General features: G+C 32.1%; 2 long non-coding RNA genes across 2 annotated transcripts; both read right to left on the reverse strand.

Moving 5' to 3' along the window:
* Nucleotides 1-14010: 14010 nt before the first annotated feature.
* LOC139484642 (uncharacterized) lies at nt 14011-18646 on the reverse strand. Its single transcript, XR_011655129.1, has 2 exons — nt 18578-18646; nt 14011-14369 (listed from the first exon to the last, which is right to left on the reverse strand). It is a non-coding gene; the product is annotated as an uncharacterized lncRNA (long non-coding RNA).
* A 1252-nt stretch (nt 18647-19898) lies between these two features.
* LOC139484641 (uncharacterized) lies at nt 19899-23721 on the reverse strand. Its single transcript, XR_011655128.1, has 3 exons — nt 23507-23721; nt 20939-20973; nt 19899-19936 (listed from the first exon to the last, which is right to left on the reverse strand). It is a non-coding gene; the product is annotated as an uncharacterized lncRNA (long non-coding RNA).
* Between the last annotated feature and the right edge of the window lie 2845 nt (nt 23722-26566).

Raw genomic sequence — 26566 nt, forward strand, 5'->3', positions numbered from 1 at the left:
CCGATTTAAGAGTACTCTTCAAAAGCAACGGAATGTACTTTCCTTTTTCAAAGAATATAAATCCCTTAAGAGTTTCATTCAAAATAGAAATTAAAGCGTGTTGAAACAGATTACTTAAAACTAATTGAAATGATATTATGACATTATGTTTAAGCGACATTTAGTTTAACATGCTCTTCCATTCAAGTGTTGTACTTCATAGGCTAGCGGCCAATTATTTGTCCTTGTCCTACAGGAATAAGTCAAATGTCAATGATAATAAGTTGATGGCAGTGTTTATCAGGAGAAACTTCTAAGAAACTAGAAGCTTCAGATATTAGAATTAAGAATCATTGGTTTTCTTATTTAGGTCAATGAAGTATATATATTCAGTGTTACAATATTTTACTTGACATGTATATGGGAGCAAGAATTTTAAAATAGTGCTATACATATGATAAATGATGATACAATTATTTTCAAAATAATCTTTCAGTGTAAGAGCAAACATTATTCATTACTACAACATTCCATGATGTCTAAATAGCTAGTCTTTTATTCTTTCTAAACTTTCTGTTGTAAAGATCATCTGCGTTCAGTGTTTGACAAAGCCATGCGATATAAATAAATCAGAACATCAATTAAGTTATATTAAAACAACTTTTCCTTCAAGTATGTTTAGTTTTAAGGCTTACGAATATTTGATGCATTTTACTCCCTGAACTTGTTGTACTACGCAAATTATTTCAGAAACACGTATAGCGCGTACATTAAAATCCATATCATCAATAACTACGTTTTAAGATGTGGTATCCTTGCTAAAGATACGCGAAAGATACCAGAGGGACAGTAAAACTCATTAATCGAAAATGAACTGACAACGCCATGGCTAAAAATAAAAAGGACAAACAGACAAACAATAGTACACACGACACCACATAGAAAACTAAAGAATAAACAACACGAACCCCAGTGAAAACTAGGGGTGATCTCAGGTGCTCCTGAAGGGTAGGCAGAGCCTGTTCCACAAAAGCTATACAATTTTTTTTTATTGATTTGGGGTATACATGATTCGATGAAGAACGAAAACTAAAAAATATATAGGACAAACACTTTTACAGATGTGCCATAGACACTGACTTTTAACATTGATATATGGGACAAGACTCCCATCGAAAAGGATTAAATCGTAACAATTGACACATGTGTCATCGCCACGATGAAAAACACATGTTGCCGCTAACATCCCTAGTTATATAAATTGTGAAAGCACCAACTATAATGCTATGCCTTAAACAAGGTTTGTGAAACTTTCCTTTACTGTGACAGTCTCTTCAATTCCAATAATTCTCAATTTTGTTGTATATTGCAAAAATACACACCATATATCAACGATAATATGTACAAATAGCAGTAATATTAGCAAAGTATTTGATGTCAAGATTAAAACAAGACCCAATCAGACGAAGCGGGAACTGATTAGGACAATTATGCGAAGAAAAATGGAGTCCCTTACGGTTATCAGCAAGAAACTAGATATTATAAGTTCTAAATCTAATACCTATCTACAATCAGAAGTCGATTCTGCATAGGTTGTCGTTGAGTGCTGTCCATCATATCTGTGTTTTGCCAATTGTTTAAGTATACATCAGGCCGTTAGTGTTTCATGAGTTTTATTAATTATTTTAGCATTCACCAGGCCGTTAGTGTTTCATGAGGTTTGTTTATTATTTTAGCATACACCAGGCCGTTAGTGTTTCATGAGGTTTGTTTTTTTTTTTTAACACTCTAATTGATTCTTTATTGCACATATTGCTGTTTAACAATTAAACTTGGTGTACAGCATTTCATCAAGTTTCCCTGTTAGATTACAACTGAATACCCAGGGATAATATTCAGTAAAATTAACTAATAAATTACATTGTTTTAATTCACACATTAAACTATTATTATATGTGTTACAAATAGTCTTTTCTACATCACTTAAAGTATTTTCAGATATATTCATATAAAAAATATCTACACACTAATTGTTTTACGGAATTTGATCATTCATCCGGAATGACTTTTTAGGTTCTTTTATTATTTAATCAAAAATAAATATTGCGGTCAAGTGACCTCACACGCCTTGTCTTATCCTCGTGTTTGGACAATATTTTTTGAAGTGTTTCGTGAATTTGGATTATTAATTTCGATGTGGTTTTAAAATTTTGGAATAATATTGCGTAAAGGTAAGTTGGAGTGTAAATATATTTTTCACAGTTGCACTTTCAATCTTTATTAAATTTGTTATTGATTTGACCTAGATAAGTATCGTGTCGTGACCTTTAGTTTACCTGTCTAAGTTTGTAAACAATACACATATTTAGTGTACACGTGTCGAAGTACCTATATATTGACAAAGACACACACACAGACCTACACACTAATATATCTGATTTACCCACATTATCATTCATACATAATAGTAATAATTACTGTACACACAAACTTCTGCGCTTACAGTCATTCTTGTTCATTGCCACATGATAAATTTAACATACAAACAAACCTTTCACACTTACTCACACCTTAGGCATAGCACTTACAAATTACTTGCATAGTACATTTATAATAAAGGAAGAAAAAAAAAAAAAAAAAACACACATGCAATCACACATAATCTAGATCTATAACATCTGTTTTTTTTTCTATACATGTACATGTAGCTTAAGTTAACTATAAAATGACTTCATTTTTATACTTCAAAATATTCAACACATTTGTAAATAAACTACTGATCTCTGTATTGGTCATACTATATAATTCTACAGTATTTTCTACCTCATATTCAAAAATTTTAAAGGTGTCTACTGCTTTGGTTTTTTTATTGGAAACATAATGTGATTTATAGACTGAAAAGAACATTAAGCTAAGCAAATGATTTAGCGCATAGTATACATTGTCATGAATTTTGTATCCTATAACCAACGAATGAAGACTTATCACATGTTCGCCTATGAAGACTTTTTTAAGTAAAACTTTCATTGATTTCCAGAATGTTTTATGATATGAACATGTAATGAAAAAATGATTATAATTATCTATTTCATTGCAATATGAACACAAATTGTTTTGTGAAATTTTCCACTGAAAAAGCAACACCTCATTTGGCAAAATAAAGTGCATTAGTTTCCACCTAAACATTTTTATTTTATTATCTTTAAGATATTCAAAATTAAATTTAATAGAGTCTTTAAATTCATTTATTAGTCTCCCTTTGCTTAAGACTCTTTCCCATTTCAAAAATCCTACTGGTATTTCTGTTTTTGACACACTTAATACTAAGTTGTATATGTTTTTAGCATTAATAGTTAGAACATCATTACAATCTCTAAGTTTAGTTTTTGTTCGGTTGAAATGGACTTTTGTTTTGATTGATTCTTCTGATTTTAATTTGTTGGTCCATTGCTTTGGTATGGATCTTTTTAGTTTTGAGAATTCAGAAATCCAATTCCTTTTATTTCTTAATTTTGAAATAATAATTTCTTCTGATATATTTCCTCTTTTATCTATTATGTCATTTATATATAGTATGTTACTATCAATCCAATTATCAAAGAACAGACATTTTCCTTGAAATTTTATGAATTTGTTTCCCCATATAACTTGTTTCCTTATTTCTAAATAATTATTGATTTGATCATGTTGATTGTTTTCACAATTATTTACATTTATCCATGTTTTTATCATCTCTTGATAGAAGGTTGGTGTACTGTTCCATATGTTTTTATCTAGCAATTTTGTGTTATTCACATTCATCTTAAAAATAAGAAGGTTTTTTCCAAATTTATTAAGGTATAGTTTTGATAATACAGACCAATTTGCACTTTCTGATTCTAATATTTTTATAATCCATTTTAAATGTATAGATTTTATATAGGATTCTATATCAATCATTTTTAACCCCCCTTCTGCGAAGTTTTTTGTTATTATTGACCTTTTTATTTTATCTTTTCCTCCGTTCCAAATGAATTTATATAAGATTTTATTTATATTTTGTAGATTTTCTTTAGTAATGATACTGTTAGTCGCAATGTAGGTTATATTTGGTAGAAGAAGAGCTTTTACTACTAATATTTTTCCAAGTATTGTTAACTTTCTTTTTGCCCATCTTTCTACAAGTTTCGTTAATTTGTCCAACACTTTTTCAATATTTAATGTTTGACACTCTTTTTTGTCATACCCAAAATATATTCCAAGGCTTTTGATTGGTTTGTCGGTCCAATTTATATTTTCATATTTATCTTTTGAACTTTTTAGTCGTCCTAACCATACCCCTTCAGTTTTATTTCTATTTAGCTTAAGCCCTGAAAAACTTCCAAATGTTTCAATTATACTGAGAGCTAAACTTATTTCTTTCCTTGACTGAAGAAAAAGTGTTGTATCATCAGCTAATTGACAAATTTTTAAATTACAAGATTTTCCATCTAATGTAATTTTTATACCTTTAAAATCTTTATTACTTCTAAGTCTTATTGCCATTAATTCTACTGTTATAACAAAAAGTAACGCTGAAATCGGACACCCTTGTCGTATCCCTCGAAATATTTTAAATGGACCTGAGACCCACCCATTATTTAAGATACATCCCTTAATGTCGTTATACATAGTTTCCACCCATCTGATAAAGCTACTTTTAAATCCAAACCGTTTTAGTGTTTCCGTCATAAAAGTCCATTCTAGTGAGTCAAAAGCTTTACTGAAATCTAAGAAAAGGATTGCTCCTTCTATATTAAATTTCTCAGAATAATCTATTATATCTTGAATTTGTCTGATGTTAAAACCAATATATCTATTTTTAACATATCCTGTTTGATCTAGACTAATAATAGATGGTAGTACTTTTTTAAGTCTCTGAGCTAATACATAAGCTAATAGTTTAGTATCAATGTTTAATAAAGTTATGGGACGATAATTATCTAATGAAAGAGGATCATTTTTTTTAAAAATTAGTGAAATTGCACCTTTCTTTTGTGAGTTTGTAAGTTCTTTTTTTTCATAATTATAATTAAATACTTTGACAACAATATGTTTAAGGCTTGTCCAAAATTGCCTATAAAATTCCACTGTCAATCCATCAAGACCAGGGGATTTATTAAGCTTCATTTTAAAAATTGCATCAGTGCATTCAATTTCTGTTACTTTCCCTTCACATTGATTACTATCGGAATCTTTAAGCGTTTTTGTTAATTTTGTTTCATTAATATATGTTTTAACTTCATTTTCACAAGGATTAGTAGACTCATAAAGTTTTTTATAATATTTTACTTGTAGATTTAGAATTTTATCTTGATCAGTTGTTGGGATCCCATTTTCATCATATAGTTCAGTTATAATCTTTTTTGTTTGACGACTTTTTTCTAGTCCCAAAAAGTATGCACTATTTTGTTCCCCTTCTTCGAACCACTTTACCCTTGATCTTATTTTTTGTCCTTTAATTTTGTCTTTATATAAACAATCTAGATCATTTTCCAAATTCTCAATTTCTTTTTGTAATATTATATGATTTACGTCTGTACCATTATTTGCTTTATTATTGAGATCATTTAGTTGTTTTTCTAGGATATTTATTTTATCTTTTTTAAATTTGGCTTTTCTTTTACAATAGTCTAAACTTGCATCTCTTACTTCTATTTTCAAATTGTCCCATAGTATCCCTAAATCATCACAGTTAATTGATTCGTTTTCATATCTGTTTATTAATTTGTTTATTTCATTTACATAGTCATCATTATTTAAAACACTGGAGTTTAATTTCCAGTAGCCACGCCCCTTATTTCCTCTTTCAGTATTAATTTTCAAAGATACTGCATTATGGTCAGTTATTTTCTGTACTAAAGGTCTAATATCGCAGCTTTTACAATTTTTTTGTACTTCTTTTGAAATCAGAAAGTAATCAATTCTGGTTGCTTCTGATCTATCTTTTCTACACCACGTGAATTGCCTTAAATTTTTATTTCTACTTCTCCAAATGTCTATCAATTTACATGATTTTATAAGCCCTTTTAAACCTGTTACTGGTTTATCAAATTTTTTAGAGGATTTAGTTTTATTTTTTGTATCGATTAATGACCAGATGTCGTTAAAATCTCCCCCAAGAATTGTTTGACCTAATCCATATTTATTTATATTTGATTTAACTGTTTTGAAAAAACTATTTCTTTCTCTTGATCTATTTGGAGCATAGATATTTACTAGCGTGTAAATGTTTTCATTTATTTCAATATTAATCAAAATAAATCTGCCATCAGAATCTTTATGCTCATCAATAATTTTAAAATTAATTCTATCTTTTATCCATATTGCTACTCCACATGAATTACTGGTACCATCACTTCTGAAAATGTTTTTACCAAGTTCTTTAAACAAAGTATCTTGCATTTGTTTAGTAAAATGAGTTTCCTGTATAAAAGTGATATCACATTTTTGTTGATTTGCCCAACTTACTATTTTATTTATTTTTTCAGGTTGCTGTAGGCCATTAGCATTGACCGTACAGATGTGCAAATAGTTTTTCATGGTGGTTTATAGTTGGATATTTTAAATTTCATACAATAGCATGGTGAGTTATCTTTCTTACCATTAATAATGAGGCATTTGGTATTGATTTTATTTATTATTATTTTGTTATTTCTTTTGACTGACTTAAAGCTAAATTCTTTTAGTCTTGTTTCTTTCCAAGAAGAATTATTTATAGGACAGTTTACATACTGATATAACATTTGTTTTACCTGAGAAATACCGTTATACGCCTCACTGATTGCGATTGGTTTTTCAGATCGTGGGTATTTAAACGATGAATTTCGGTCTGTGTTTGTTTTTTTCTCAAATAATACCGCTTTGTTTACTATCTCTATGTTTATTGTCGGTGTATTCCTGATCAATATTTTTAGCAGTTTATTTTCCCGTACCGTAAAATGTATTATGTTATCGATCTTTTCCATAATTAGCATTGATAACCTATTCTCATGATGCTTATATTCGTCAAGCATATGATGTTTGTTTTGCAATAGTTTTAGACTTTCGCTGTCCAGGTGCTCTCTACTTTTAGTTGTGTACGTTCTATATTTTGACCTCAACGTTAAAGTATTTATAGAATTTCTGGTCAAGGTTATTTCATCCGTTTTTGATGGAGACGTTTCAAGATGGATTAATATGTTTTCTGGATCAGGATATTTAGTAGCAGATGGTAAATACTTTAATTTAATATTATAGTAACATGGCATAAATATTATCATGCACATATCTAGATTCTCTAGTACACAATAAAAAAAAATTGCCACTTTATTAAATACACATACATTAATGAACTTTTTATTTTTATTTGTCTTTTTCTTTTTCAGGATAAAGCTTTCATGAAGAACAGACCATTTATAATCTTCATTATTGGAATTGATTAGACTATCTGTCAGTCTGAATATTTTAAGTGGACAACCTTCATCAGCTGTGTCACATAACAACAAACATTTTGAGACATATCTCGAATAATATATACAGTTAAAAATAAATGAAATCAGTGCTATACATACTGTTTTGTGAAAAATATGATTGACAAAATGCATTTTTTTTAGTTTTTTTTATAATTTAAAATAAAAGATTTCTATAGTCTTATATTTTGTATTTTGATTTAATAACAGATATTAAATTAGCGTCTCTTTTTTGGCTTCTTAGCAGCCTCATCTCGTGTTGCGTCATGCAGATTCTCTGTTGGGGTTACTGGCGATTTTTCAATGTTCTTTGTTTTTGACTGTTTAGGTGTGCTATTTGTAGTGTCACTCTGATCATGACTCGGTCTTGCTGTCAAATACCTCGAGATACCTGGTCTTCTGTCAACACTTTTATTGATTTTATGTTTTTCCTTATGCTGTTGGGAATTGTCTTTTCCAGCGGACTTACTTTCCTGAGTACCAAGGTTCAAATGCGAATGTTCCGTGTCAATCTCTGACCTACTTCTACCCTTGGTATTCAGGAGAGGTTTTGTCGTGCATTTGGAATCGACATCACTATCCTGGAATGACTCATCATTATCTTCAGTTTCTTGATTGGTCTGTACATCATTTTCACTTTCATGGAAAATGTCTGGATTGCAGACACTCTCCACGTTGGTCATATATGTATTGCCTTCTTCCTCAACTTCAACATCAGAATGCTCTTCACACTCATATTGTCTATGTCCTAGCTGACCACATTTTTTAACACTTCCATCCGTTTGGACAATTGTTTGCTGTGTGCCCTTCATCTAGACACTTACTACATTTCATATTTGGTCTGCTTGTAGATGCTTGGCCAAAATGGCTAATAGTAGCCCAATAATTGCCTATTTTCATCGACCTCGGCAGCGGCGGATCAAAAGGTTTGCATATGACTATCCTATCACCTGTTCTGCAGTTTGTTACAAGATTGTCAATTCTCAATCTTTCCCTAGAGTGAGTGATTATCTCACACTTGCTAACTGAGGTTTCAAGAGTTCTTAGAATTTGGTCGTCATCTGCTGATAGAGGAACATTTTTTTTTTTTTTTTTTTCATGAGGTTTGTTTATTATTTTAGCATACACCAGGCCGTTAGTGTTTCATGAGTTTTATTAATTATTTTAGCATTCACCAGGCCGTTAGTGTTTCATGAGGTTTGTTTATTATTTTAGCATACACCAGGCCGTTAGTGTTTCATGAGGTTTGTTTATTATTTTAGCATACACCAGGCCGTTAGTGTTTCATGAGGTTTGCTAATTATTTTAGCATACACCAGGCCGTTAGTGTTTCATGAGTTTTATTAATTATTTTAGCATTCATCAGGCCGTTAGTGTTTCATGAGGTTTGTTTATTATTTTAGCATACACCAGGCCGTTAGTGTTTCATGAGGTTTGCTAATTATTTTAGCATACACCAGGCCGTTAGTGTTTCATGAGGTTTGCTAATTATTTTAGCATTCACCAGGCCGTTAGTGTTTCATGAGGTTTGTTTATTATTATGGCATACACCAGGCCGTTAGTGTTTCATGAGTTCTGCTTATTATTTTAGCATACACCAGGCCACTAGTGTTTTGTGAGTTTTTCTCAATGTTGGAAGCTGTACGTCGACATGTAATTGAGCCATTGACAACCATACTTCTTATCATTATTTTATACTAAAAAAATCTTTATGTAATGTCATTCATAGATATGTAAGCAAAGTCAATTTGTATTTGGATATAAAATGAAAGCGGCTATAATAGTTTCCTTTCTTGTTTCTGATTTTGTGATGCCGGATGCTAGATAACGTTTCTATTTCATTAGTAACATGTCAAGTAAATATATATTGCACAAGAGTTTAATGAACATTCAAGTTAATTACACAAATCAACCTGTACAGACATCGTGATAGCAAATGTTGGTTTCTATATTTGTCTACTTAAGACATGTTATGATGTTGGCTAATTAACTTAGAACGTTAAGTACTTTAATAACAGAAAAAAAGGATAACAAAAAGCCTCAAAAGGTTTTAAGGATGTCTATTTGTTTTTTCTCGCTATTCTATTGTATTCAGAATATCAGACGCATAGAAGATACTCTATTACGACTTAGAATTACACAAACGCATTTCAGATTTGATTATCATCCATGTCCAATTCCATATGGACTTATTGTTGTGCATTAAACAAATCTGCAAATGTTAATTCTAATGATAAAATGGAGACTTTAATATTAACATGTAGACTTTCTTTTTCGACATTTAAAAGTAGTTGAACAGTTTTTTTTTCATTGTTATGCGTTGTCCTTGTACAATTATTTCACGGCGTATTACTAGACAAGTTTTGAGCTATTTTAAACCGGTAAAATGTCATTCCAAAAACATTTCTGCCTCAAAAACATGAAACCTGGCACTGAAACACTTATATCTGTACTGGATGTGTAAACTTTTTCATCGGGACCTGAATTAAAAGTAAGAGCACCACAATATTCAGCATGCTAAAATAAGTGTTATTAAAGCGAGACGTAAATAACATACTTTGTATAGTCTCATCCATCGATAATGTCCGTCTGTTGCGAATGTAATTCCATTCCTATCGTTCGGCTGCTTTTCTATTGACGTACGCGCAATATCTCCAATGGTTTAAATTCTCCCATCATAGTGGGTTTCAAATTGCCTATTAGTTTGTTTTCGAAAACGTGCCTTGTATATAGAAATAAGAAGATGAGGTATGAGTGCCATATGAGATATTTTTCCATACAAGACAAAATCTCGTTAAGTAAGCAATTTTAGTTTCAATGCTGAAAAGTAAGCTATAAAAGGACCAAAAATAACATGTGTAAAACAATCCCAAAAAAACACACACAAAAAAAAATAACAAAAGAAACAATGGCCTAATTTAATATACAAAAGAAGAAGAAATGTATCCATCAAATAAAAGAAAAATAATAGCTTTATTTCCAATGCTGCAATTTGCACAAATAAATAATAAGGTTGGTAAATATACAAGTCCGAAAAAAAAGATCCAATGTCTCCATTAGAAAAAAATCGAACTTTGTAAATATATTTCATAATGGAAAATTGAACTTTCTGAAAGATGTTTGTATACAAAAATAAGGAGATGTGGTATGATTGCCCATTAAGCCCAAATGAAGTTGTGATAGGCATCTATAATGCCTTCAACAATGAAAAATACCCATACCCATAATCTGCTATAATTGGCCTCGATTGATAAATATTCCTTGTTGTTTAAAACAAAGAAATAAACAGATTTTTTTCCTCGATTTAAATTACTTCTTTTTATCATAAGAGAAGGTATAATATCATAAAATAAATTTTGTAAAAATCTTAAAAATTTTAGTAATCTCATCAGATCTTTAACAAACTCTAAGTCTACGCTTGTTACGAACACAAACTTCATAAGATCCTTATTTTTCTTTAACTATCTATAGCTACCAGCTATACAAAAGTTGCTGAACCCCATGAATATTAGCACCGGCTATTATTGACGGCTAGTTTTACACTAGTAAGTTTGTCGGGTTATTGTATTTTTCACAGTTGTTTCGTTGCTGTCTGGTGGACGAATGAATACCTGAAATCTCCGTGTCATCATCAAACATATTAATGGGTGTACATTGGGTAATTCAAACACTTGTTTCTGCGCATAGAAACAACTTATCGTTAATCTGAGCATGGAACGAATACTTTTATATCACGAACTATAAATAAAGATACAAAAACTAAGCGATATTGTTGAAAACATGTGTTGTATTTCAATACATACCACGCTTGTTTGGTTGATTGTAAACACGTAGTAGTCCATCATGCATTTTTACTCATTTAGTGGATTGGTCAAAACCCAAGGTAAAAATAAATTGGGCCGTACGTAAATAAACAACTACATGTGCGAGGACATAAGTCTGCTAATTCATGCATTTCCATATAAGGTAGTGTTCTCGACCTGTTTAATTACAGTGTCCTGCCTAAGGACAGGGACATACATAATGTGGCGGGGTTAAAAGTGTTTGCGTGTGCCGAACCCTCAATATTACCTGAGACAGGGATGTTACAGTGCAGCAAAATAAAACACTATAGAAATATGTTGCAAGAGCACAATTTATAAGACTGATAAAAAACACAAAACGCACACCACTCGTGACCGGGTTCTTGAACATCCCAACATTAAACAAACACAAAGTACTGATCTGCGTGAACTTGCAGTTACTGACAGTGTGTTTAAAACCAGTAAAAACTAATAAAAACATCAAGTATCTTAGCCTAAAGACTGAGCAACCACAAACCGGAGTCTCAACAATATTGTAAATAATACAAAATATCAATGTTTCAATGCAATAAGTAAATTGCTAAAAGAAAAAAACAGAACTTAAATTTAAAACTGAAAGTCATTTATCAAAGGGCAAAACCAAAGGCTAAACTACATTAAACATATAGAAACAAGCAAGTGAACGTTATGAACATGAAAATAAGATGAAGTGATATGATTGGAAAAGAGATATTTCAACGGATGTTGTTATAAGCAATTTATAAAGACTTGTTATCTAACTAATCATCACGTTCGATTCTTTAATTCGATGTCCCAAGAATATATATTTTTATAAAGTTTCGCTTCACAAAATATTTGCCTTTGTTGTTCTCGTATTTAATCATTCGCTACATCAATTCTGAAAACATTAATAGCTTAGTGATTGAATGATGTTCTTGAAAAAAATAACCTGTTCTATATATCAAAAATCAAATAAATTTAAGAAAAAAAAGTTAGGCTTAAAAAATAAATTGATAACTTTCTACTATTGGTTTTCAGTTAGTTACGTCTGGTAATTTAGAAGGTTGATATTAATTTCTAATATATATCATTTGAAAAAAAATGTTTCATTGATTTTATCCACACCAATAAAAAAACACAAAACAAAACATCTAAAAAATCAATTGTTATTCTGTACATATTCATTCTGGCACCATTAAATGTTTTTTTACGTTGAGATTGATTATAAATGAGTGACCGCAGCTAAAATTGATGCATTGTATATGTTTTCCCGCACTTTGCAATTTTAACCAAAATATATATAAGAATAGACTTAAGTGTTTATATTGTTATGGACTTAGTTGTTTTCCTTGAATGCTTGTTGTTGAAAGTCAAGGAAATTCAACAGTGCATACACCCCGCCAATGTTTGTGTTAATGCCATTCGTAAAATTTAGTGTTGATTGGAAGGCTGTTAAAATTATTTACTAAATTTTGTAAAATGGATCGACTGTCTTTTATTGAAAATGTCGTTCAACGGATACACAGCAAAAATTGCATACCCGTTTTTCATGCGTAAAACAGGCGTTTTACGTATGTTATAAAACGTACGTAAAACGCATATTGAGGACCACGCATGTAAAACGCCCGTTTGAAACGTATGAATTACGTATGTTAAACGCACGTAATACGTGTGTGAACGTTAAACGTGCGTTAAATTTGTACGTATAACGCCCGTTTTATGTGTAAACACACGTTAAACGCCTGTTAATTTCTAACAAATCATGCGTTTTACGTATGTTTTTTTATGTCCTCAACACCCGTTTTACGTATGTTTTTTTATGTCCTCAACACCCGTTTTACATATGTTTTTTTTGTCCTCCAACACCCGTTTTACGTATGTTTTTCTTTATCTGCAACAACTATTTATACATGTTTTTGTAGTCTTCAAAACCTGTTTTACATGGGTTTTTTTTCCACAGCACCCATAATAATTATTATTATGTATGTTCTTGGTTTTTTTTTGCATCTACACCAGTTTAATGAAAGTTTTTTTTTGTATGGGGTAACGCATCATCTGATTAACATTTTTTGTTGTCCACAACATCCAAAAAATTTCCAAACACATTATATATATGATTTTTTGGAGTTTTTTTTCTGGTTGGTATAAATGGATAAACCATAGATATTTGTCTTTTCTTACGTAAACACTAACAATTTGATTCTTTTACATATCTTCATGGATGTATATAAATCAATGAGTATATCCTTGTAGTATTTAGTTGGAAATCAAAATGACAACATTTAAATATGATAGTGTTGTCTGTCCTTTTCAACCTTTGCCTCCCTTCCAGAACTGTTTTTGGCAAGGCATACATTTACTGTGCGCTATCTTACAATTAGAATTGAAGCACAATATTTTATGACAGCCTATACAAATGATCTACATCCATGAAAAAACCCTCATAAGAAAGATTATCAATTACCATTTAGAATGGACTATTTGCCTTAAACATGTTAAAGATGTCTTTTGGTCTTTATGCTGGTTTAATTGATGTATACGCAATATCTCCCTTTTTATATTGAAAATAATTGGCTATACTCAAGCCAATGTGAAGAAGAAAAGGTACATGTATTAAGGATTAGACATCATCATTTTCTGTTGGTCAATGGAATTTTTTTTCACTACAATTGTGATTTGAATTGATTGTTGGTTGGTGGGTTCTATGATAGAATTTGCAAAAAGATCTCAAAATATGATGGTCATATAAACACTACAAATTTGGTTATTTCAATTCTATTTATTTAACAACTACATTTATTTTGGGACCCGATATTCACAATCATACAAAATGTGTGTACCATAGTTCTTATTTCATTAGCATTATGTGGTATTTAAATGTACTTGTGGTTGACATATATACACTCCAAGTTTACTCTGCCTTGCTCTTGGTCTCACAAAACTGTTTAACTAGTACTGTTAGTATTATTTAAACTGTTATCCTGTTTACAATATTATAATTTTTGCACATGAATTCCTTCATTTACTTGAACTTCTCCTTGTAAGATTCCAAGGTCATGATGATATAATCCTGTTGTTCATAATCAACAATCCATCCTTCGAAAGATTTCTTCAGCAGCTGTAATGTAAAAACAAAAGAAAATGTAATTTGGTGGACCGTGAGAAATCATTTTTTTAATGGCATAGCAAAGTATACTTAAACATAGTTTTTATTCAAATCCCAGCATGAATATATGTAGATGTTTGTCAGGAATGGAGATATGTCCTTTTTATAAACACAAGTCTGCTTTACTTATATCAAAACTAAAAAGTCTAATATACATGTATCAGTGAATTACTGTAACGCAATACACCAAATTAGCCTATTGCTAATATCATATCTGAGTAACTGACCATTGGTCATTCTTAAAAGCTGTACAGTCTCTTGTGGTGAGTTGTCTCAGTGGCAATGGTACCACATCTAATCTAATTTTTATACAAGTTAGAAAACTGTACATTGACTTATCAGTATGTATCATAACTAGAGACTGTGTTGCTCACCTTGGTCTATGTGCATATCATAAATGAAGGACACAGATGGATTCATGACAAAATTGTGTTTTGGTGATGGTGATGTGTGTGTAGATCTACCTATACTGAACATTCGTGCTGCTTACAATTATATCTATCTATAAATTAGTGAACTTGGCTCAGTAGTTAAAAAAATATTGTGAAAATTTTAAAAAATTGACTATAAAGGGCAATAACTCCTTAAGGGGTCAATTGACCATTTTATTCCTCAACTTATGTGTAGGTCTTACTCTACTGTACATTATTGCTGTTTACAGCTTATCTCAATCTATAATAATATTCACGATAATAACCAAAATCTGCAAAATTTCTTAAAATTACCAATTCAGGGGCAGCAACCCAACAACCGGTTGTTCTACTCATCTGAACATTTCAGGGCAGGTAGATCTTGACTTATGCTCTAAATGCTTTGGTTTCAGAGATATAAGTCAAAATCTACATTTTACCCCTATGTTCTATTTTTTAGCCATGGTGGCCATCTTGGTTGGTTGGCTGGGTCACCAGACACATTTTTTGAAACTAGATACCCCAATGATGGGTGTGGCCAAGTTTGCTTTAATTTTGCCCAGTAGTTTCAGAGGTTAAGATTTTTGTAAAAGTTAACAACGACGGATGCAAAGTGATGAGAAAAGCTCACTTGGCCAAGGCCAGGTGAGCTAAAAATGAGGTTCAGGTCAAATGAACACTGCAGACACCACCTACACTATGCAATCATTCCTAGCTACATATATAGTTGATAGATTGATTATAGTATCTGGGAAAAACACAGGTTCACCTTACAATATTCCATACAATACATATATTTGACCCAATTGTTTATAGTACAAATGTAGAAGTATCTGAAAAATAGACCATACCTAAAAAAATTAACATTGTCCTATGAACCATGATAAAGGATGAGGGGCAGATAAAACCTAACAGACAGACATATTCATCCTACAAGCATAGTATAAACCATATATACAGATGATCTATTGCTAATGCAGTATTTGAGAAACCAACCAAACCACACATAAAATTAATATTGACAAATTAAATGAACCATAAATATGAGACATGATAGCAGCCAGCACGAAGACAATAGATAAGGAAAAACTGTACAGTTGATAAAAACTAGAGAACCTGTGTCTCCTCACCTTGGTATATGTGCTTATCAAACAAAGGACACCCTACAAAGTTATCGGCTGAAGACAGACCAAGATTCAGATTGATACTGCCGGACAGACATGCAAATCATCTGACACACCAAATATATTTTAATTTATGGAAGTTCCCTACTCAGTTTCAAAATATCAAGCTTTTCTTAAAACTAGTACATAGAATGTATATCAAAAGGCGATTAATAAAGGAACTAAAAAACAAAAAAAATATATAGGCCAATGTGCTTGTTTTCCAGATATTAGCCATTTAAATTTTGGCAGGAAAATGTTCTCTCTTTGATTTTTTATATCTTTATCAATGACAATTTAAGTTCTAAACCAGATGCTCTGCAGGGCGCAGCTTTATACGACCGTAGAGGTTGAACCCTGAACGGATGGGGCAAGTATTGACACAACATTCAAGCTGGATTCAGCTCTAAATTTGGATTGTGATTAAATAATTGACACAGCATAGGTTTTGGACACAGAATGAATGTGGTCTAATGAACTTAAAAATTTTGTTTTGCCTTTGAGCAATTCACTATGCTGTTGAATATTGATTCTCTCAAAAAAATGTTTGAAGAAATTTTCTTTTTATTCATGAAATCTGAAATGAGAAAAATTTACCCCCCCCCCCCCATATTTTTTTTTCACATCCCCCTTTCCCTGTTTCCAAAACTGATCTCAATTCAAATTTCTAATGGAGTTTGCAACAATAACTACTCATTTAAATACATCATAAAATATAAAAATGTAACAAAAGGTGCTTGTTATCACTGAACAATGCTGAATGGTAAAGATTGTTTTAATTTATCAGTTGGTAGTAAAAGTGAATATACATTGTATATTGTATAAAACAATGATTTAAGAAGTTGATTCAACTACTATTCTGGACAAAGAAAGATAACTCCAATCAATTGAAAATTTCTATATTTCTTGCTATTACGCAATACTGTGCAATTGAAAATATTTGCTATTGCACAATACCGTGCAATTGAAGATTTCTTGCTATTGCCCAATACTGTGCAATTGAAAATTTCTTGCTATTGCACAATACTGTGCAATTAAAGATTTCTTGCTATTGCTGAATACTGTGTTATTGAAAATTTCTTGCTATTGCACAATACTTAATGTAATAATTTTGGATCCTGATTTGAACCAACTTGAAAACTGGGCCCATAATAAAAAATCTAAGTACATGTTTAGATTCAGCATATCAAAAAAGCCCAAGAATTCAATTTTTGTTAAAATCAAACTTAGTTTAATTTTGGACCCTTTGGACTTTAATGTAGACCAATTTGAAAACAGGACTAAGCATTAAAAATCTACATACATAGTTAGATTTGGCATATCAAAGAACCCCAATTATTCAATTTTTTATGAAATCAAACAAAGTTTAATTTTGGACCCCGATTTGGAACAACTTGAAAACTGGGCCAATAATAAAAAATCTAAGTACATTTTTAGATTCAGCATATCAAAGAACCCCAGGGATTCAATTTTTGTTAAATCAAACTAAGTTTAATTTTGGACCCTTTGGACATTAATGTAGACCAATTTGAAAACGGGATCAAAAATTAAGAATCTACATACACAGTTAGATTAGGCATATCAAAGAACCCCAATTATTCAATTTTTGATGAAATCAAACAAGTTTAATTTTGGACCCCGATTTGGACCAACTTGAAAACGGGACCAAAAATTAAGAATTTATATACACAGTTAGATTCGGCATATCAAAGAACCCCAATTGTTCAATTTTTGATGAAATCAAACAAAGTTCAATTTTGGACCCTTTGGGCCCCTTATTCCTAAACTGTTGGGACCCAACCTTCCTTAAGTGGTCATAAACCTTGTGTTTAAATTTCATAGATTTCTATTTACTTATACTAAAGTTATGGTGCGAAAACCAAGAATAATGCTTACTTGGGCCCCTTTTTGGCCCCTAATTCCTAAACTGTTCAGACTTCAACTCCCAAAATCAATCCTAACCTTCCTTTTGTGGTCATAAACTTTGTGTCAAAATTTCATAGATTTTTATTTACTTCAACTAAAGTTGTAGTGCGAAAACTAAGAACATGCTTATTTTGGCCCTTTTTGGCCCCTAATTCCTAAAATGTTGGGACCAAAACTCCTAAAATCAATCCCAACCTTCCTTTTGTGGTCATAAACCTTGTGTTAAAATTTCATAGATTTCTATTAGCTTTTACTAAAGTTAGAGTGCGAAAACTAAAAGTATTAGGACGACGACGACGTCAACATATACCAAAATACGACCAACATTTTTTTAATTTTTGCGGTCGTATAAAAACTATTAAAAAAATAACAAAGATTTTATAAGACTTTTCCAGACATGACAGATGGCATATAGTTTTACATCTAAAAGATTTATAGAAAGAAAAATGGGGGTCAATTGGGGGAATTTTTTAAAGACGATAAATGAATAAAACCTGAGGATTCTGATAATCTGACAAAAATCACAAAACATTCAAGCAAACATCCTTAAAGTAATATATATAGTAAATGATAAATTTTGTAGACATGTTTGGAAATTGTCTTTGAATAACTCAATGTATCCTATATATATAATTACAATGTATGCATCATTTATATTTACCTAAAACATAATTTTCTTTTCTTTTAAAAGCTTGTTAGATCTATACTATAGTATATACAGGATCGGATCCAGTGTTCCAGCTAGGCCGTTTTCAGAGGGCGCGGCGCCCGTCCTTTTCCGAGTGGCGCCCTGTGCCCTTTTTACAGTTTCCAGGGCGCCCTGTGCCCTTTTTACAGTTTCCAGGGCGCCCTGCCTTTTTTGAAGATCGATTGCATATTAATTTGTGCGTATTGATATGATACGCTAATTTCTAAATTTTACCTGGGGAAAAGTGTATGACTTTGTTTACGACCCCAAGCTAATCAATGGTTACAACTGGTGTCATAATCTGTTGTTATAGGAAATCCGTTTATCGGATGGGTCATTAATGATCATCAACATTAATTCATTCAAATAAAATCGGTCAGTCTGCAATTATCTTTGAAGAAATGTGCATACAACAAATTGGGCACAATTTGCGATGTTTACCGTAGTTTCATGGAGGAAATGTAATGACAGTAAGTTGGAAAACCATAATAAACTCGTTGAAGACATTGTTTTTCTTGTTTTCTGTAAAATAAACAGAAAATTCAGACGTATTTGTCATTGACTGCCTTCATTTTTGATACGAAAATAACAAAATCGCCATATTGTGATCATTTTACATCATATTTACGTACTGTTTATAATCCTCCAAAGAAGGAGCACACCCGAATAAAGAAAGATAACTCAATCTGATTTTTTTCCCTAGCATTGAGTAACCCATTTACATATTCTAAAATATGTCTACATGCTTCTTGCTTAAGAATATATATGTTTAGGTATTTATTTTGAGTTATGGGATGAGTTAAAGAGGGTCTTAGTGTTGGTAGGGTGCCTTTGTCATCTTTTTATGTATTCTTTATTTTTGATACAATTTTTCACTGTTGCTTTATATCCTAAAATTGTGAATTTACTGAGCACAGTTGTTTTGTGCTGTATTGCCATTAAGCACAGCAGGGGTAGAAAGGTGAAACTGGTAAAATGTGGCAGACCATAGAAACAGTATGAAACAGGTCACCTTTCAAAACATACTGCTTATAAAGTTCAACTGTGCCAAGCAATGATAAAAAAACTTGTGTGATTAGCTGCTTGACAAGTTTTTCAGCCTTAAAAGTAGAAAGATAGAGTTCTATATGGCTACTGATGTTGTTCTTGTATAACCTGTGATTCAATGAATAAACACAAATGTTTAATTAACATCTTTTATTAAAATATGCCCTTTTCATATTATCATATCGCGCGTTGAATGCCCTTTTTCAGGATTGGCACCCTGCCCTTTTGAAAACCTAGCTAGAACACTGGGATCCGATCATACACCAAAGAACATATTTGATAAACCTAAGAAAGAAAAAATAATAATAGTTTTATATAAATTAGTATATAAAAAAAGTTTTGATTTTTTTTACCCTCCCTTAAATAGATGATTATGAAGTTTATGTTTAACTGTTACAGTCTTTAAATAGTATATATATATGTGTGGCTATGGCGCGGAATCAGGGTCAACAATACTTATTTACGTGATTGTGAATCTGCTATTAAATATGTCGCCTCTTGTTTTTGGTGATTTACTGTTGTTCAGTCTTTTATAATTAGTTTTCTAAATAGTGGTGTGTGGACTTATGGTTGTTTTTTTGTTTTGTAAGACATAAGTTTCACTTCCATTTGTAAGTTTTGAATGTCTCTTTTAATTTTTCTGTATCATCATGACCATTCTTTTTAAGATTAACAACTCATGGAAGGAGTTGGCAAGACAATTTTTGTGCTGTTAAGCTATAGTATTGGTTGACTTTGCAGCAAAATCAAATTTGAAGTTAAACAAGTTTTTCAGTATATAGTCTAACGACCAACTATCGCTAGTTTTCCCCAAATTGCTGATATCATGCATGATTTTAAGGTAATTTTCATTCCAGCTATTTGACCTTATGACCTATTTGTTGATCTTGTCTTTTTGAACATAAGCATTGTGGCCTTTTATAGCTGACTATGCGGTATAGGCTTTGGTCATTGTTGAAGACCGTACGGTGACCTATAGTTGTTAATGTCTGTGTCATTTTGGTCTCTTGTGGACAGTTGTCTCATTGGCAATCATACCACATCTTCTTTTTTATATTGTTGACATGCCAACACAAGGCCATGGCAAGTATATATAGGCTGACCAATTATTTATCTTGTTTGTTTACCCCTTCTTCTGATGCAGGCAAAATGACATACATTTTTCAATCACCAAGTGGAAATGTCATTATGGGAATTTACAATGTACATGTACATCATACATTGTACATGACAAATTGATAGCTACAGCTTATAATTGTTTGCTACAAATCAGTATCTAATACTTACCAATTTATATTCAGTTGTTGGAATAGTGATTGGCACTGAAAAATTAAAAAAATATACTTAATTTTCATGCATACATGCATGTATACATGAATATTATACATGTACAAATAATTTGCATAATCTGCAAATATTTTTACAAATTTACTTGACCATCAGGTGGATAGTTGCCAATGTCATGTGTGTGTGACATTGGCATTCATATTGCATGCTGCATCTGCTAATTTTGAAATTAGCATGGTATCTTTTTTTAGATTTATATCAATTTGACAGTTCTAAAAAAGGTTTAAACTCCAAAATGTTATTGCTTTTGGCATTGCAATTTTGTAAACATACATGTATACAGATGCAGGATTCATTTTGTGATTATAAGCATAAGTTTTAAACATTTGTATGAGACATACTAAAGATAGAGAACAGAAACTAGATTCAGCCATTTTTTCTAATAATGGGGCATATCTCTTCGACTCCACGAAATTTCAACCTCAATCTGTGCTTTGTGGTAATAAGTATTGTGTATATATGTAGTAGCACTTTCATAATATTTATTCGAGACAAACTTATGTTGGATTACGAAACAATATAACGAGACTGCATATGATCAATCAGGTATCCAATATCCATAGTCCAAGTAGTTACATAGCATATATATATATATATAAATAAGATGTGGTATGTAATCTTTAGATATAGGAAGATGTGGTATGAGTGCCAATGAGAAAACTCTCCATCCAATTTACAATTTATGAAAAATAAAGTAAACCATTATAGGTAAAGGTACATCCTTCAACATGTAGCCTTGGCTCACACCAAACAGCAAGCTATAAAGGGCCCCAAAAATTACTAGTGTTAAACCATGCAAACAGGGAAACCAATGGTTTAATCTATATAAAACGAGAATTGAGAAACATATATGAATTAAGAACCTTAGTGAGCGGGCCCACATACCCTACATGTACGTCCCCACATTGTCATTGGAGAAATTAAATAAGAAAAGAAAATAGTATGAGAAAAAAAAATTGAATCATATTTCCTGTCAATATGCACATCTACATTATGAGTATGTCCTTATTATCTAAAAAGTTTCATGAAATTCTGTTGTATGGTTTCAGAGAAGTTGCGATGATGAACTGTTGCAGTAGTATATTACAGCAAATTAGTTCAAAGGGGCGTAACTCCTGGAAAAAAAATTAAATCGTAATTTCATGTTGGTATGCCCATCTACGTTGTATGTCCTTATTACCTACAAAGTTTAATGAAATTCAGTTGTGTGGTTTCAGAGGAGTTGCGATGACAAACTGTTGCAGTAGTACATTAAAGCAAAAAAGTTCAAAGGGGCGCAACTTCTTGAAAAAAAAATGAATCGTAATTTCCTGTTGATATGCACATCTACATATTATGTCCTTATTACAAAAAAAAAGGGGGGGTTCCAACCCCCGGAACCTTCCCCTTGGATCCACCACTGCGCTGACATATCAGATTCTATTCATATATGGTACCGTACATGTACATTGTATTATCAAAATATCATGACAATATTCATGATTTTATATTCTTAAATCATAATTTTTAGTAAACATGTAATGAGGGGGGTCGAATGAGTCATGATCCTGAAATCCAGGGCTTAAAAACACGAAAAAGGTCCTGCCCCCTTCTGTAAACATGTATTATGTAAATCTTTTATAATTTTAGTGTCTATTAACTATGTCTAGTGCTACAACTCAGTCAACTATGTCATTGTACATTGTAACTAATTCATACATTTTATCTTGAATAAAGTCAAAGACAATTAATTTTGGGGGTGGGGAGTAGGGAAGCACAGAGGCGGATTTAGGGGGCCCAGGAGGCCCGGGCCCCCCCTTTTTGGGAAAAAATTTTGTTGCTTCTATAGGGAATCACTGAAGCATGACTGGAGCGGACCCCCTCTTAGGTCAGTCAGTGGGCCCCCACTTATGAAAATTTCTGGATCCGCCACTGAAGCAGTCTTCACGCTGAGTGGCAGCCCATGCAGACTAGTAAAATTGCTCTCACTCAGGCCTGTTAAAATCATATCTACACTATATATACGGGCCAACAGAATATAACTAAAAAAATTCAAAAATTGAGCTCCTGGCCTGTAGATTACTGGGGATAGGCTAATTTAATTAGTATGGGAAGCTACTTAATGCTGATGGGGTTCTGTTACCCAACCCTTTATTTTCATATATTAATTTAAATAAATAAAACCTTCTTTTTTTTATAGTCATTACCTTTGAAGTAAAATGGTTGCTAGATCCCTACTATTTTTCATATAATATCTGATTCAGTTTATAAAACCTTTATGCCATTTAAATATATTTGTTTCGTTTTCAAAAACAGTAGGGCGAACGAACACATGGCAAAATTGTCATGCAATAAGCCAAGGACGAACGGACTTGACATCGATGTCAACGGTCTTGCTATGAATGTTTGTTTGTGTGTATATAAATATATGGCAACGCTGATTAGCAACGTTTCAACATTGCATTCCACATACTTAATATATGTAGGGTGTTTGTTTAAGCGATCTGAGTGATCTACCCATTTATTTACCAAAATAAGTTATCTGAATCTGCCTCTTGTTTCGTTGACTGTTTGACAAGTCGTCCCCATTTTTGAAGCTGTAAAGCGACCTTCTTCTCGGAAAATAATCCGCCTCTGCTTGGTTTGCATATCTTATTCCATTTGTTTTAATTCAAATGTCCGTCTCTCCAAGTCAATATTTATCATAAACAATCGCACCCAGCGTCCTTGTCGTCTGCGTCATAACATCTTAAAAAAGGAAAACCGAATCCGGACTAAATATCCCGATTACGTTACTGGTTCCCGCTGACGCATTTTCAATGTTGAGTATATTATTAGTTCTGTCGTTATTAATACTGCCTTTTCAAAATAAGAATGACTGGCCTCGGAAATTTGCAAACTGATAAAAAAATATATGACACGGGTTATGTTCTTCTCATATATATGTTATGATCATGGTATGATAAATCACAGGACACAATTACGAACGATTTTTGAACTGTAATTAATATTTTTTTTATTTAGACTACTTTTCTTGAATTGAACGGGACACCGGGATCGGGTGTTTTTAAGCTCGGGATTTCGGGATTGACCCTTTCGGGATCCGGGAATCGTTTTTTTCGGATTTCGGGACATCGGGATTTACTTTATTTGAATTAGGGACCTCGGGAATTCGTTTTTTAAGTCCGGGATTTCGGGATCAGGACCCCTCCTATCCCCCCTCTCTTCTGACATCAGACTCGGACTTCTCTTAAAATTGAACTGAATTTTAATGTGCGTTGTAAATATACAATTTCTTGGTATTGTTATGCGTTTACTTTTCTACATTGGCTAGAGGTATAGGGGGAGGGTTGATATCTTATAAATATGTTTAACCCCGCCGCATTTTTGCGCCTGTCCCAAGTCAGGAACCTCTGGCCTTTGTTAGTCTTGTATTATTTTAATTTTAGTTTCTTCGTGTACATTTGGAGTTTAGTATGGCGTTCATTATCACTGAACTATTATGTATTGGTTTAGGGGCCAGCTGAATTCCGAAGGTGCGGGAATTTCTCGCCCTACATTGAAGACCTGTTGGTGACCTTCTGCTGTTGTTTTTTTTCTATGGTCGGGTTGTTGTCTCGTTGACACATTCCCCATTTCCATTCTCAATTGTATTTATAAAATTGCACCTGTCTTGACACCTTCGACTTCGTTTATCTGAAAAACTAATAAAGGGGGGGGGTTCACTTTAAATTAATATGTAAAGTGCTAAAATTATGGTTCATGATGTATTCATTCGTAAGTTAACCTTACAAATAGATCCCAAATAAACTCCAGAAATTAGCTGCATATTTATGAATTTTTAGTGATGAGGGGGTGGGGGTTGGAGGGGTCATCATCCTGAAATCCCAGGCTTAAAAACATGAAATACTGATGAGGTCCCGAATTTAAAGAAATTCAAAACCCCGACATCCCGAAATAAAAAAAAAAAAGATTCCCGGACCCCGAAAGGATCCATCACAAGGGTTTAACTGGTTTGCACGAAATTTCCATGTTCAAAGTCAGTTGATTGGGTTGTGCAGATTAATTAAAAATACTTATGTCTCTGGCATACAGGTCATTCTTTCTTAAATATTTGTATACATGTAGCTATAGGTACTGAAAGTCAGTGCATGTTATATTAAAATGGGTATATTTTTAGGCAAAAATGTTGTCACACCCTTCTGTGTTTTTTTTTTTGGCACTGCTCAAGATGCATTCTTATTGACTTTATATAGTTTTGAATTCACATATACATGCACCAAGATACATAACTTTCAACAAGCCCTCACGATCCCAGATTCTGAAATGAAGACTCATGCTTAGCAAAACAATATGATTGGTGTTCGTTATAGTTTTTCCATCAGATGTTATGATTTTAACAATCAATATGCTCTTAATGTTCAATTACCATGATACTTGTCAAAAGCATCATAATACTTAGGGAGCTACCATTTGATATTTAGGGGGGGGGGGAGTGAAGACGAAAAATTTCTTTCTTTCAAAATTTCCATATTGTCAAATTATAAGATCAAGAAGCATATATCTAGAATAAGGGAGGATTAAAGTTGAAAATAAGGGGTACAGGTACAAGCAAGCATGTGTAGCAGCAACAACAAAAATTATCAATCCTGATAAAAAAATCCTCCTTTTCTACTGGCGTTTTAAATGGCCCGGCGTACACACGTCTCCTGATGAAAATAAAAATAAAAAATAATAATCTTACAAGCTTGAATAAAAAGAGTGGTGTATGCTCCCAAATGTCACTCACCGTTTGGGGTACATGGGGCTCATAACAACGACCCCCTAAAACAAAAATGATTATTAAGTTGAGATTTATTTTGCTATTTGACTGTCAAAGCCATAGCCTAATATTAAGACCAAAATTTCTGGCTACATGGAGACATCTAAGTCTACTATCAATATTAACAGGATATTTTGTATGACAGGAACAGAAGCGCTGACATTGTAGAAGAACAAAGTATTAACGGATTTTATGTTAAAAATGGTTTTTATTTTCAAATCAAAGGGGGCATATATATGACCTCTGCCACCGTATTAAGAACTATTTAAAAAGTCACCCTCATTCGTTTTTAATTGAGACAAAATGAATAAAGATAAAAATAAAGAATAGCAATCAGTGTCTATATATATATGTTTAAATTACTGGATGGTCATGAAAGTGAACTGGACTGAAAGCCGGCAAAACAATGTTTCATGTGACCTCCAGTTCTCTTATTTTTGACTGATTAAGCAGGGGCGGATCCATGTAACCAATTTTTTTCAGGCCCAGTCATGGATAAAAGGGGTGGGTTCTAACCATATGTCCCATTCAAATTCATTGATCATCAAAAAGGTGATTCCAACCCCCTTCCCCCTGGATCCGCCCGGGCACTATTTAATTGCAAATACTTTGATAATTTCTGTACATTTATTTATTTATTTATTGCATATCTTTTATATAGCGCCTATCTAATAAACATAATACTCTAAGCGCTTAACATATAAAATTGAAGGAAAATATATATCACAATGCATTTGCAAACTGTCTTCACTCTTTTTATGAAAGTG

Source organism: Mytilus edulis, chromosome 8 (assembly GCF_963676685.1).
Source record: "Mytilus edulis chromosome 8, xbMytEdul2.2, whole genome shotgun sequence".
NCBI lineage: Eukaryota > Metazoa > Mollusca > Bivalvia > Mytilida > Mytilidae > Mytilus > Mytilus edulis.